At 45.6% G+C, this 14503-nt stretch overlaps 1 protein-coding gene across 4 annotated transcripts in view; it reads right to left on the bottom strand.

The window, feature by feature from the left end:
• Window positions 1-14023, bottom strand: part of TRIM39 (tripartite motif containing 39) — a 28522-nt gene extending 14499 nt beyond the window's left edge. For 2 of the 4 annotated variants that reach the window (XM_073311158.1, XM_073311157.1), the window contains exon 1: window positions 13809-13935. The gene's annotated coding sequence lies outside the window, so the exon portion shown is untranslated. Of the gene's footprint in view, window positions 1-13808 lie in introns of all 4 variants that reach the window. The other 2 variants (XM_073311160.1, XM_073311161.1) reach the window with 2 other exon arrangements.
• Between the last annotated feature and the right edge of the window lie 480 nt (window positions 14024-14503).

The raw sequence follows: 14503 nt of genomic DNA, 5'->3' as shown, positions 1-14503 counted from the left end.
CCCTCTTCCCAAACTAAAATTATTGTGTGAACGTCATTCTAAAGTCCTGCCTCCCTCTGGGGGGCTCCAGCGGCTGATCCGACCTGGCCTCCACTTCTGGGCACCTGTGGGATTGTTCCCTCTAGGATGGCGCACTCAATTAGCAGGGGCTGTCAGGGAAGGATTTGATTGCCTCGCTCTCCAACAATCACCTAGGGTGGAGTGAATTTTCTTAGGCTCCCTTCACATCAACAGATCAATCAGAGTGCTGGAGGCCTAGGAATTGCCAGACTGGACTGGTAAAAGCATTTGAAGGCTGGCGTGTTGTGAGGTATCAGAACGGTAGTAGGAAGACAGAGCCTGAAGCTTGAGCATGGGGGAAGACCTGTGGCCTGAACCAAAGTCAGGAAAAGGTTCGCTATGAGCAAAAGTCTGTCAAAAAACAGGTGCTTGCCGGCAAGTTCACTGTCTGGTACATAAACTTGGCACAAGTATGGATGGCGTTGCTAAAACACTCTGAATACGTAAACACATTCCAGCAGGCCAGCACAGGGACACCCCAGCCTGGCGCGAGATGGTTTGACAGAAGTGATGAATGGGGGCGTATTGTCTGGAACATGAGGAATAAAGTACAAAGACGGGTGGTGAAGAGGGATGTTTTGTCTGAAGCAGGAGGAGAAAGGTACAAGGGGAGGTAACAAACATGTCATGAAACAGGTAAGGTGACACCCAAGTTGTTTATCCCAGATTGTCTGTCTCAATCTATAAACACTGAGGTACCTTGCCGTAACTTGGTGGTGGAAAGCCCTGCCACTGATAAGCTGGTCCATTGTCACGGGCATACATGGACTAATGTTCCTCTAGAGCGTGTGGAGAGCTAGCACCCTGCGTTGTTGGCAATAAACCTGGCCGAGCGCCTTCACCACTAAATCAAGTCTGTGGTCTTTCCGGGCAGTTCGCTGGAGGTCTGCTGTGCCTTCTACCTGGCCAGAGCCGGTACCTAGCACACACAGAGAACACACACGCAGCCAACAACTGACAACGTTGGTGACCCCGACTGCTGATTTGGTAAGTAGGCGAGCTTCCCACTGTAGGAATTGTGGTCTAACATGGCAGAAAACCCCGAGTTAGAGAATCCCCTTATTCTCTCTGTAGCAGGACGGTCACCCCGCTCCGGCTCGGAAAGGGTTAAAAGTCAGCTCTTAGAGAGGGCTGGGGCTGAAAGCAGCGAGGGAGGCTGATTGGGTTGGCAGGAGGCTGTTTGGGTTGGCAGCCGCAGGTGTGGCCACAGCCGATTAGGGTCCAGCTGGCCCTGATAAAAGGGCTGGGAGCCAGGTAGAGGGAGTCTCACTCCAGTGGTGGAGTGGGAAGGACCTGGCTACTAGCTAGAGAAGTGTATCTTAAACAGAGCCTTGCTGTAGAAGGACAGGCAGAGCTGGGGAACACTGGCCAGTCGAGGCCCCAAGGCCTGTGGGGGTACTGAGGCTGCAGTGGTGCAGCCAGGCCAGGAAAAGGCAGCAGGTCCAAACCCCCTTGCCCATGATGAGTGGCCATTTCAGCCTACAATTTGCCCCTGAGAAAAGGAGCTAGATGAAGACTGGCAGTCGATCTCTGAGGCAAGGTGGGCTTAGGGGGTGTGACGTTATGAGTGTAATAGAATATCTCACTGAAAGGTGACAGGCCCAGAAAGAGTTAATTAACTCACAAACTAACCTGATTCATGGCTGAACTTTAAAGACTGGTTAGGAAGATATGTAAATGAATAGAGCTTGGAAATGCAAGTCTGCATTGTTAGAGATAAAAGGGTAGATGTTTGTTCAGGTCTTGTCATGTAAGCAACCAAGTCTTGTCTATGGCTATAGCTTTGATTCAAAGATCAAAAGAGGAATATTAACATTTAGGAAGACACTGGAGGGCAATAGTATTATTGTCTATTTGTCTCTCTGAAGATTGTGGTAACCTGTATCTGAACTGTTTAATGGATGAATTATCCTGTGCTAATTACCATGATGTTTAGGAGAAGGGAAGTTAAGCCTACTGTTTTCTCAGGCCAAGAGGCTGCTGGAAATGTATAAAAACCCTGGGACAGTATCCTTCTTCATCTCAGATCTGCTTTGGGTTTCAAGAAGGGGAAACCTTAAACCATAAGGATTGAGATCCCCAGTCACTGACTGGAGTCACCCTGAATATGGACACTGGACTATAACCTATAGACTATTTCCAAAAGGACTTCTGGCAACTACAAGCTCATCTCTGCTCTGTATCTGAACCGCAAGAATTGAATTCAAGTCTGTAGGTATATTGATCTCTTAAAAAAGAAAAGAGAGAGTGTTGGTTAATAAATTTTAGTTAACGAGAATTGACTATAAGCGTGTATTTTGGATAAAATCTAAGTTATAATTGGACCTGGATGTGTGGCTGATCTTTTGGGATTGGAAGAACCTTTTCTTTTATATGGTAAGATTTTCAGTAATCATCATCGTATCTGACATGTGTGTCTGGATGGAGGCCGGAGGCTGGGCACTTTAAGGGAACTGTGCTGTTTGGACTTCTGAGTAACCAGTGAAGTAATACACGAGCTGTTTTGTGCTGGCTTGGTAAATCTAAGTATTGGAATATCCACCAGCTTTTGGGGTTTTGTCTGCCCCGTTTTGTTTACAGTTCACCCTAATTGAGTGACCTCAGCTGCTCCCATGGGCAGCATCATTACAGGGGGATTGGGGTTCCCCAGGGAGGGGAGGACCCCTGAGTGTGGGGTCCTGTCAGGGGGCAATGCCCGAGCAAAGGGGCACCGCGGGCTGGGAGGGACGTGGGGCCTGAATTAAAGTGTGGTGGAAAAAAGGGAGAAGCAGGTGGCATCAAGGGAGACACTGGCCAGCAGGAGGCGCTGCAAAGCTTGAAGAGCTAATTCCCAGACCAACCAGCAGGAGGTGCCACGCCAGTGAATGCTCTGCCTTGCTACACCCTCACTTCCAATCTCCAGAGTCTGATGAAGTATGGATGCGCTGGGTAGCCAGCAAAGGAGGTTCACATGCGTTCAAAAAAGACAGTGCAGAAACGTGGACTGGAATATGTAAAGCGATGGCAGAGACCAAGGCTTTAAAAAATAACAAATATGACCACGGCTGTTAAATGGTTCAGACAACATGCCCCAAGAGTGGCGGGGCAAGTAGCAGAAACCAAAAAAGAGTTAAAAGAAGCTACAAATGCAACAGAGCACACTGGAAAGCACAGGAACAGAACAGAAAATTGGAAACAGCTGTAGAAAAACTGCAAAAAAGAAAAGTGCCATCCCCTCGTAATAAACCTTGTTGGGCGACACCGGGCTTCAGGTATTTAGATAATGCTTGAAGAACTGGGACAGAAATGGGAAACAGGTGGTCCGAGCAAAATTAAAAGATGGAACATGGAAAGACTGGAATGGGTGCTGCAGTGGAGACATTGGGAATGACCAAGTAAGTGCACAGGAGGAAAAGGTAGCAAACAATACTCTCACTGCATCGGTAAATCAGGAGAAAACGGTAGGGTAAACAGAGCATCTTAAGACAGTGTTTTTCAAACTGTGGGTCGCGGCACGTAAGGTGCTGGGTTGCGGCAGCTCTGATCGGCACCACTGACTGGGACATTAAAAGCTCCCAGGATGGTGCTGCCGAGCTAAGGGAGGCTAGTGCCTACCTCTTCCGACATAGCGCTGGCCCCGGAAGTGGCCAGCAATGGGTCTGGCTCCTAGGCCAGGGGGCCACGGGACTCCACGCGCTGCCCCCACCCCAAGCACCGGCTCTGCACTCCCATTGGCTGGTTTTCAGCCAATGGGAACTGGGGGGATGGGGGGAAGGGCGCTTGTGCGCCTCTGCCTGGGAACCAGGCCTGCTGCTGGCTGTTTCTGGGGCGCAGCGCGGTTCGCGGTGCCAGGACAGGCAGGAAGCCTGCCTCTGCACCCCAGCTGCACCGCTGACCGGGAGCTGCCAGAGGTAAGTCTGCACCCCAACCCTGCGCCCCAATCCCCTGCCCCAGTCCTGAGACCCCCCCAAACCCAGAGCCCCTCCTGCAACCCAAACCCCTCATCTCTGGCCCCAGCCCAGAGCCCTGACCCCCTTCTGTACCCCAATCCCCTGCCACAGCCCAGAGCCCCCTCCCACACCCTGAACACCTCATTTCCCCCCCCCCCACCCCAACCCATGTGCCCCAGCCCCTTGCACAGCCCAAAACCCCTCATCCCCAGCTCCACTGGGTCGTGGGCATCAACAATTTTCTTCAACTGGGTCCCCAGAAAAAAAGTTTGAAAACCATTGCCTTAAGAGACATGATTGCAGGGGAGTAGATACAAAAGAATTTCAAAGTGAAAAACCGAGAGGATGAGGAATCGAAGAATTAACGCATGGAGTTGCCCAGAAATGGTTCACTGCAGCAGAGAAACACGCTCCTGCAATCCATTTAGCAGGCAGACAGAAACAACAGACACTGGGGGAACAAAATCAGGTTTTGTAAGAGCAGATAAAGACCCCCCCATTCTCCTCTCAGAGCCAGGATAAAAACCAGGGGTGTGAGTTCCCAATTGCTTCAACCCACTGAGCCCCACTCCTCGCTCACAGCTAATGATGTAATCTTCTCTCTCAAATATTTGTACATACCCCTTAGTTTTCCTTTATATCCTCTGTCTGCTAAACTTGCTGCTCCTGCCTGTACTTTAAAATGACCGTACAGAGTTAATTGATCTCTCTTGGCTCAGGTGTCCCTCCCTTCCTAGTTTCAGAGTGGTAGCCGTGTTAGTCTGTAGCAGCAAAAATAAAGATGAGTCCTTGTGGCACCTTAGAGACTAACAAATTTATTTGGGTGCCTCCCTTCCTAGGTTACTTCCCCCCACCCCCGACCTCTCTTCACTTCTGCCCTCTCTTTGTTTTAAAAGTTGTAGTTATTACAGAAAGAGAGGAAGCAACTGAAAACAAAACCGAGAAAACAAAAAACTGTATTCTAAACAAGTCCAGCGAATTAATTATTTTAACCCTTCAGGAATGCAACAGCTGGAATTACTTACCTAACTTTCTTAAAGACAGGGCTGCCAAGCACCAGAAATGCAGACTCTGCTTCTAATCCTAACCACTGACTAATATTTGAAACATGGGTTTTCCTTATTTCCATACAGCAGAGTTTTAAAAATAAAATATAAAGTAATGGAAAATGCCTAACTTACTAAATTAATATAACAAAGTGGGCAAATAACTTAATATACATTTTTATCCATTCTTATTAAAGTTTAAAAAAATATAACTGGCTTATTTAGATGTTTAACTTCTGTTTACCTGTTTGTTTTCTAGAATGCATGGCTTTAATAACTAAGCTCTTAACACCTTATCTTGTCTAGTTATGAAAACAATTCCGGCACCATTCACCTTTAATTGTAAGGTTGTCCTGTATGTCACGTATGCTGTCCTGTGCTGGATGCTGTGTGTTTTGTTTTAATTTTGTTGCAAAAAAGTCAATGTAATCCTCTTTGTTATTATAAGTGGTACCACGCTATTTTAATATCGTGGTGGGACAACCATCATAATACCATTTTTTTTGCAAAGCTCAAAAAGGCCTCAGTTATAAATATATGTACACATACTTTTGCCCAACAAATAATGCAATTGCAAACAAAAAGAATGATTTTTTATTAATCACAGGAAAAAACGCAAGGGGAAACCTCAACATTAATGTAAAGGTATTAACACAATGTCAATTTCTTATTTGGGTTTTTATAAACTTGTTTTCACCATTATTAAATATTGAAATATAGTTATAAGAATGCCATAGAAAAAATGTCAAAAAATATAACCATATATACCATGCCCGGTTATACTGCAAAATGTTAAAGCTAACCAAACAATTTCACCAGGTTTCCACCTTTGTCTCCCAAATACAACCAAGCATCATGAAAGTTTTATACCCTCCATAGACCTGCATTTGAAATTCATTTTGGTTTAATTTTTATACTCTTCTTTTATATTATGCTAAAGGGAAGTAGTGGTTAGTAAAGTTTGTGCTTTCAAACAGTTAACAAAGGTGGAATTGGGATCACAAGCAAATTAACTCTAAAAAGCTTGGTAAAAATTCTGTTACTAACTTTTCCTAAAACACAGTGCTCAGTCGGGGAGAGCCTGTCATAAATATAAAGGGTAAACACCTTTAAAATCCCTCCTGGCCAGAGGAAAAACCCTTTCACCTGTAAAGGGTTAAGAAGCTAGGATAACCTCGCTGGCACCTGACCAAAATAACCAATGAGGAGACAAGATACTTTCAAAGCTGGAATGGGGGGAGAAACAAAGGCTCTCTCTGTGTGTGCGATGCTTTTGCCGGGAACAGAACAGGAATGGAGTCTTAGAACTTAGTAAGTAATCTAGCTAGATATGTGTTAGATTCTGTTTTGTTGAAATGGCTGATAAAATAAGCTGTGCTGAATGGAATGTATATTCCTGTTTTTGTGACTTTTGTAACTTAAGGTTTTGCCTAGAGGGATTCTCTATGTTTTGAATCTGACTACCCTGTAAGGTATTTACCATCTTGATTTTACAGAGGTGATTCTTTTACTTTTTTTCTTCAATTAAAATTCTTCTTTTAAGAACCTGATTGCTTTTTCATTGTTCTTAAAATCCAAGGGTTTGGGTCTGTGTTCACTTATGCAAATTGGTGAGGATTTTTATTAAGCCTTCCCCAGGAAAGGGGGATGTAGGGTTTGAGGAGGACTTTTTGGGGGAAAGACGTTTCCAAGTGGGCTCTTTCCCAGTTATATATCTGTTAGACGCTTGGTGGTGGCAGCAATAAAGTCCAAGGGCAAAAGGTAAAATAGTTTTGGGGAAGTTTTAACCTAAGCTGGTATAAATAAGCTTTGGGGGTTTTCATGCTGGTCCCCACATCTGTACCCTAGAGTTCAGAGCGGGCAAGGAACCTTGATAGAGCCATATACCTTCTCACAGAAGACTGTGAGCACCCATTTTAGCAGTTGAGCATTATATTATGAAAAAATTGGTAATGCATACATTTACTAAAAAGGAATGTCTATGCAACAAAAGCAAACGTATCTAAAACAGGTCTATTTGTGCTAAAGAATTGGGAAAATCATAACAAAAGCATCCCTTGTGTTATAAAAGACTTGGTTCCTATTACAGTGTAAACAAACTAAGTTAATTTGTGTACTAAATTTGGGTTATTGAAAACAAGAGAAATGTACAAGCAAACAAGCCAAACCTTTACTATGTTAACCAACTTAAGCTGTTTACGGGTGCATCCCACAGACCAAAGATTCCAGAAGATATCAATGCACAGTGAAGAAACCCCCTGGCATCAAGTAAGAAAAATGAAGTGCTTTATAAACAACAGACTGGTCAAGTACACCTCAGACTACCATATTATGGACAATTAAGTAGGCAATCAGCTAGAATCCACTAGTTGGACCAGGTTTAACTGCCATTTAAACTGTATCTTACTGAGCAAAGTGAATTCATATGCCTGTGGTTTTATTGTGTAAAAGCAACTGTGTTATTGCCATATACTTTGTTAATTGATATACTAGCTTCTTATCAGGAATGATAAGAATTAAGGGCTGGATAAGAGACTATTCAGCCGTCTGGGATCTCTTAAAATAGGTGACTTCAAAATCTAGAGGGAATTATGGGTTGCATTTCAAGATTGTTTGACTCTGGGGACCAATTTGGAACAGGGACAATATGAACATTTATATAACAAAACATTAACTATTTTGACCACCAGGCAGTGGAAACTGTTTCTGAACCTGTAATTCATGATCTTAAGGGCCTAATTACTGAAGAAACAGTGCACCATTTACAATGTGCACGACATCGCTAAACTGTTTAAGCAAACACAAATAAAAATTAACAAACTAATGGCAGCAAACAATATGAAGGCAAGAAAAAAAACCCCAAATTGGTAAAGAAATTATTTATATTGCTTATGAGAGTTACATAGTAACTTCCATAACCAACTCATTAGAGAACATTAAAAAAAGCCAGAGAAAATTGCCTAACCTTATTAGTGATTCACAGCTAACTAGCTTTGCGCTCAGTGTATAACAAAAACAGTGGAGAACTGACAATGTCAGGTCATATGGGCAAATTCCCTGTTAGCACCAGTCATAATTTGGGGTCAATGACAGTGCATCCTAACTGAGGCATGTGCTATTTAATACAATCTTGTTCCAATATTACCAACATTAAATCCCTGACACAGCAATACTTGATACCTACTTAACGGACAGTAATCAATTTATCTGGTAGACAGCGTTTAAAAGAAACAACTGTATCTACGTCAACTACTGGTGTACCATGCAGCAAGGCAAACCTAAAGAGCATCGCACGGTGGCTTGTTATGCCAGGAACGTTGTTGACATCACAACTCCAGTGCGTGGTCACAATAATTCAGGCCAAATGAATGGTACAGATAAGTGAGCCACTCCTGTTTCCTGCCCAGTGAAAATTACTGCTGGATGTCACCATTGGGTAAGGGAAACCTATAAAGTGGATGGGCAAAACTGTATAGTAACCGATTACAGAGAAAATGTATATACGAAGACCTCATTTGTGATGTCACTACTCCAAATTTTTGGTTTATTCCTCATACACATAGCACTGTGGGACACGTTGTAATAATATCTCCTGCAGTATTTCAGAACAACTCTAAAACTATATCCCTTAACCAAAGTCCCGGACCTAACATTCCCAGGACCACTATATGGGACTAGGAACACTGCAAATGAAAATCTAATTGAGTGAATGTTCAGGCCAAAGGACAGACAGGGAATGAATGTGTGAATGGTAATGTAAGGTGGCCATGTAACAGTGTTTAGCCCTCTGGGTCATCCGAAGTTCATGCATTATGGTTTTCCCGGGGATGATGAGTAAACATCCTCCCAGGAAAAAGCCATAAGGAGGGGGAATATAGTAGGAAGACAGAGCCTGAAGCATGGGCCTGGTGAAAGACTTAAGGCCTGAACCAAAGTCAGCAAAAGTTATGCTATGAGCAAAAGTCAGGCCCTGTCAAAAAGCAGATGCTTGCCAGCAAGTTCACTGTCCGGTACGTAAACTTGGCACAAGTATGGATGGCGTTGCTAAAACACACTGAATATGTAAACACATTCCAGCAGGCCAGCACAGGGACACCCCAGCGTGGCACAAGATGGTTTGACAGAAGCGATGAATGGGGGGTGTTTGATCTAGAACATCAGGAGTAAAGCACAAAGACGGGTGGTTAATAGGGACGTTTTGTCTGAAGCATCACGATAAAGGTACAAGGGGAGACAGCAAACATGTCATGAAACACGTAAAGTGACACGCAAGTTGCTTATCCCCGATTGTTTGTTTCAGTCTATAAATGTTGAGGTACCTCGCCGTAACCCTTAGTCCAGGCTAGGTGGCAGTGGTAAGTCCCACCACTGACTGAGCTGGTCCTTTGTCATGGGCATACATATAATAGTATTCCTGTAGAGTCTATGGGGTGCTAGTACCATGCTTTGTCGGCAATAAAGCTGGCCAAGCACCAGAGTTTGTGGTCTTTTTGGGCAGTTCAATCGAGGTCTGCTCTGCCATCTACCTGGCCAGAGCCAGTACAGCAGACACAGAGAACACACGCGCAGCCAACTACTGACAACAAGAACTAGATCTCAATTACCACCCAAAGGCACTGAAGAGAAATCAACCTCTTTGTCCATACATTGACTAGTGCACCGTGGGAATCTTGGAACAGCTATCCCCAAATGCCCAGAGCCCAAGAGATTGCTTCTTGGGTTGCCTTAACATGAGTGTCATATGTAAGACAAGGAAGGTGACGGTCCTGCTCGACTCAGCACTAGTGAGGCCTCAGCTCGAGTATTGTGTATAATTCTGGGCACACTTTGGAAAAAAGGTGGACAAGTTGGAAGAGAGTTCAGAGGAGGGCTCAGAAAACCTGGCCTATGAGGAAAGGTTAAAAAAAGCTCAGCCTGTTTAGTCTTCAGAAGAGAAAACGGAAGTGGGGCCTGCTAATAGTTTTCAAATGTTAAGGGCTGTTATAAAGATGAATGTGATCAATTGTTCACGATGTTTACTGAAGAAAGGACAAGAAGTAATGGGCTTAGTCTGCTTCAAGGGAGATTTAGGTTAGATACTAGAAAACTGAAGTAGGACAGGTTTCTGAGTAGCAGCCGTGTTAGTCTGATTCTCTGGTTGTGCCTTCATTTCCACCTCCCGTCCTGTCTAGTTAGACTGTAAACTCTTCAGGTCAGGGACTGGCTCTTATGGTTTCTTTGTACCGGGGTCCCTGATCTCTAGGTGTTAGCATAATAAATAACAACAAACTTCCTCCTAAGGCCTTAATGTAAGTGGGAAATTGTGAGTAGCCTGGGGTAGGGCCCTCTTGTGTTGTGTTTGTCTGTACAAGCCGCCTTTATTCTTAATAGGCTATCTCACAGGGAAATAATAAGGTTAGTGAGACTCGTATAAGTGTAGGGCTGGAAGGGACCTCAAAAAGTCATCAAGTCCAGCCCCCTGTGCTGAGGCAGGACCAAGTAAACGTAGGCCATCCCTGACAGGGGTTTATCCAACCTGGCCTTAGAAACTTCCAGTCATTATTCTTCTTCTTTCACCGATGGATTGTAGTTTCCTGAGAAAGGCAGTGGTGTCTTGAAGATAGCTGGGAGTGCTGGTAGCATAGGGCCTGAGGAGGGAGGCTACATAGCCAGACAATCCTGCTGTCAGGGTGCTAATGCCTGAGATGATGGGGCGTCCAGGATTTCCAGATTTATGTATTTTGGGTAGCAGATAGAATACCCCAGGTCGGGGTTCCAGGGGTGTATCTGTGCGGATTTGTTCTTGTGTTTTTTCAGGGAGTTTCTTGAGCAAACGGTGTAGTTTCTCTTGGTAACCCTCAGTGGGATCAGAGGGTAATGCATTCTTACAACTACAATACCCACCTGTTGAAATGAAGAAACAGACTGACAGAGCCAGAAGAGTACCCAGAAGTCACCTACTATAGGACAGGCCCAACAAAGAAAATAACAGAACACCACTAGCTATCACCTTCAGCCCCCAACTAAAACCTCTCCAACGCATCATCAAGGATCTACAACCTATCCTGAAGGACGACCCATCACTCTCACAGATCTTGGGAGACAGACCAGTCCTTGCTTACAGACAGCCCCCCAACCTGAAGCAAATACTCACCAGCAACCACACAACAAAAACACTAACCCAGGAACCTATCCTTGCAACAAAGCCCGTTGCCAACTGTGTCCACATATCTATTCAGGGGACACCATCATAGGGCCTAATCACATCAGCCACGCTATCAGAGGCTCGTTCACCAGCACATCTACCAATATGATATATGCCATCATGTGCCAGCAATGCCCCTCTGCCATGGACATTGGTCAAACTGGACAGTCTCTACGTAAAAGACTACATGGACACAAATCAGACGTCAAGAATTATAACATTCAAAAACCAGCCGTAGAACACTTCAGTCTCTTTGGTCATTCGATTACAGACCTAAAAGTTGCAATTCTTCAACAAAGAAACTTCAAAAACGGACTCCAACGAGAGACTGCTGAATTGGAATTAATTTGCAAACTGGATACAATTAACTTAGGCTTGAATAGAGACTGGGAGTGGATGGGTCATTACACAAAGTAAAACTATTTCCCCATGTTTATTCTACCCCCCACGGTTCCTCAGATGTTCTTGTCAACTGTTGGAAATGGCCCACCTTGATTATCAGTACAAAAGGTCCTTCCCCCCCCGGCTGGTAATATCTCACCTTAAGTGATCACTCTCGTTACAGTGTGTATGGTAACACCCATTGTTTCATGTTCTCTATGTATATAAATCTCCCGACCGTATGTTCCACTGAATGCATCCGATGAAGCGAGCTGTAGCTCACGAAAGTTTATGCTCAAATAATTTTGTTAGTCTCTAAGGTGCCCCAAGTACTCCTTTTCTTTTTGTGAAGTAGGACAGTTAAGTTTTGGAATAGGCATCCAAAGGAGGTTGTGGAGTCCCCATGACTGGAAGTTTCTAAGGCCAGGTTGGATAAACCCCTGTCAGGGATGGCCTACGTTTACTTGGTCCTGCCTCAGCACAGGGGGCTGGACTTGATGACTTTTTGAGGTCCCTTCCAGCCCTACACTTATACGAGTCTCACTAACCTTATTATTTCCCTGTGAGATAGCCTATTAAGAATAAAGGCGGCTTGTACAGACAAACACAACACAAGAGGGCCCTACCCCAGGCTACTCACAATTTCCCACTTACATTAAGGCCTTAGGAGGAAGTTTGTTGTTATTTATTATGCTAACACCTAGAGATCAGGGACCCCGGTACAAAGAGACCATAAGAGCCAGTCCCTGACCTGAAGAGTTTACAGTCTAACTAGACAGGACGGGAGGTGGAAATGAAGGCACAGCCAGATAATTTGACTTGTCCAAAGTCAGTGGCAGAGCCAGGAGACTGGAGTTCTGATTCCCAGTCCAATGCTCTACCCATTGGGCTATGCTTCCTATCCAAGGCGTAATTCATGATATGCTTTTCTACCTCCATAGCATAGATTTTGAAGCCACTAGGGAAGGACAAAATTAACTGGGTTTCTGCTCATTCTTAAAACTGCTTCTTTATGAGGAAGGCAGCCTGCAAAGGGAGTTAGCGGGGTAAAATAAAATAATTTTATTTAGAAATCCTGATCTTATTTACCCCATTTTTTTCCTCACAAAAGACTATTAATGGCAGAAAGGTTTACATCAAGCGAGAAATCTTTAACACAGAACTTCCCTCCCACCTGTTGACTGGGCATTTGAGTTAAGAGGGTGTTACCAGAACAGATTTTTTTTTTTTAAAGTGATTTCTGTTTAATTGAGTGAAGAGCACTTGTGGTGGAGACTGGGGGTATTCTGCAGTTGCTGGGAAAGAAACAGCAAGGTGGACTCACTATACTGGGAAGAAGAAACAGGAATACCTAGGGCAGTGGTTCTCGATCAGGGGTACACAGAAATCTTCCATCAGCTCATCGAGATATTTGCCTTGTTTTGCAACAGGCTACATAAAAAGCACCAGCAAAGCCAGTACAAACTAAAATTTCATACAGACCATGACTTGTTTACACTGCTCTATAGACTATACACTGAAATGTAAGTACAATATTGATAGTCCTATGGATTTATTTTATAATTATCCGGTAAAAATGAGCAAATCAACAATTTTTCAGTACTAGGGGCGGTGATACTTTTGTATTTTCATGCCTGATTTTGTGAGCAGGCCTTTTTTAAGTGAGGTGAAACTTGGGGGCACGCACGAGAAATCAGACTCCTGAAAGGGGCACACTCGCCTGGCAATGTTGAGAGCCACCGCCCTAGGGGATGCTGTATCTCTGCATTGCAATTAGTGTGTGTGTGTGCAGGAAGGGCAGGGAGGGGTGTGTGTGGGGGGGTGAATTATTGCAGCTGATCTCTGGGGCTGAGTGAAAGAGCTGAGGTGGAACTGGTAAGCTAGGGATGGGGGGGGGTGGTACCATTTCTTTGGAAGCAGTGAATACTGCTGGATGACGCCTGCTGCTGCTCTGCGAGGGGGAGATGGGTGGGGGGCTGGGGGAGGCAATAGGAGAGTCTCTGCCCTGATTGTTGGCGGGGGGGGGGGGTGTATCTCCCATGAATGTGAGGCAGTGGGAGGGGTCTCTCCTGGGATGGGGGGAGGGGACGGGCTGTCTGTGTGTGGGGGCGGGGCGGGTCCCCCGTGACAGGGGGGTGTCTCTCCCCCCGCGGCTGGGGGGGGGAGGGGTAATTACGGTGGGTCACACAGAAACCCCCCCGCACTCACCTCCGCCCGCCTCCTCCTCCCGGTGGGGACACAGGAGCCCCGGGCTGCCCCGGTCTGGGCCCAGGGCGGAAGTGACGACACGGAGGCTAAGGCCGCCCGCCCCCCAGCGGAAACCGTGAGGGAGGAGGGGTGTCGGGTTTCCGGCCACAGAGCGGAAGTCCCTGCGCCGACCTTTCCCGGGGCTCGGCGCCCTCACCGGAAGTGACGCCAGCCAGCGGCTTCCATAAGCTGACAGTCGCAGGCAGGAAAGGGGTCTGCCCCGACCAGAAACGGCCCCGCCTTCTCTCGTCACCTTCCATATGGAGCGTACCAAATTCATTCCCCCCTGTGTGAAACATACCAATTTCATAGCCGCTCCTTTGTGGCATGTACCAAATTCATACTTCCCCTCCCCGTTTGTGGAGCATCCCAAACTTCATAGCCACCTCTTTGTAGGCGGTACCAAATTCACACCCTCCCCCCCTTTGTGGGACATATCAAACGTCCCTTTGTGGAATGTACCAATTTCATGCCCGCCCCTCTGTGGAATGTACCAAATGCACACCCCCTTTGCGGAATGTACCAAATGCATATCCCCCCCCTCCCCCCATGTGGAGCATACCAAGCTGAGCTCCCTCCCACCACCCTGTGTCCCCTCCCACGTGGCTGTGGGGTGTTTTTCAGAGCTCACGACGCCCCCGATTGAAATGAACCGC

Source organism: Lepidochelys kempii, chromosome 14 (assembly GCF_965140265.1).
Source record: "Lepidochelys kempii isolate rLepKem1 chromosome 14, rLepKem1.hap2, whole genome shotgun sequence".
Classification (NCBI taxonomy): domain Eukaryota; kingdom Metazoa; phylum Chordata; order Testudines; family Cheloniidae; genus Lepidochelys; species Lepidochelys kempii.
Note: the sequence above shows the minus strand (reverse complement) of the source record. Positions and strands in the feature narration are given on the sequence as shown.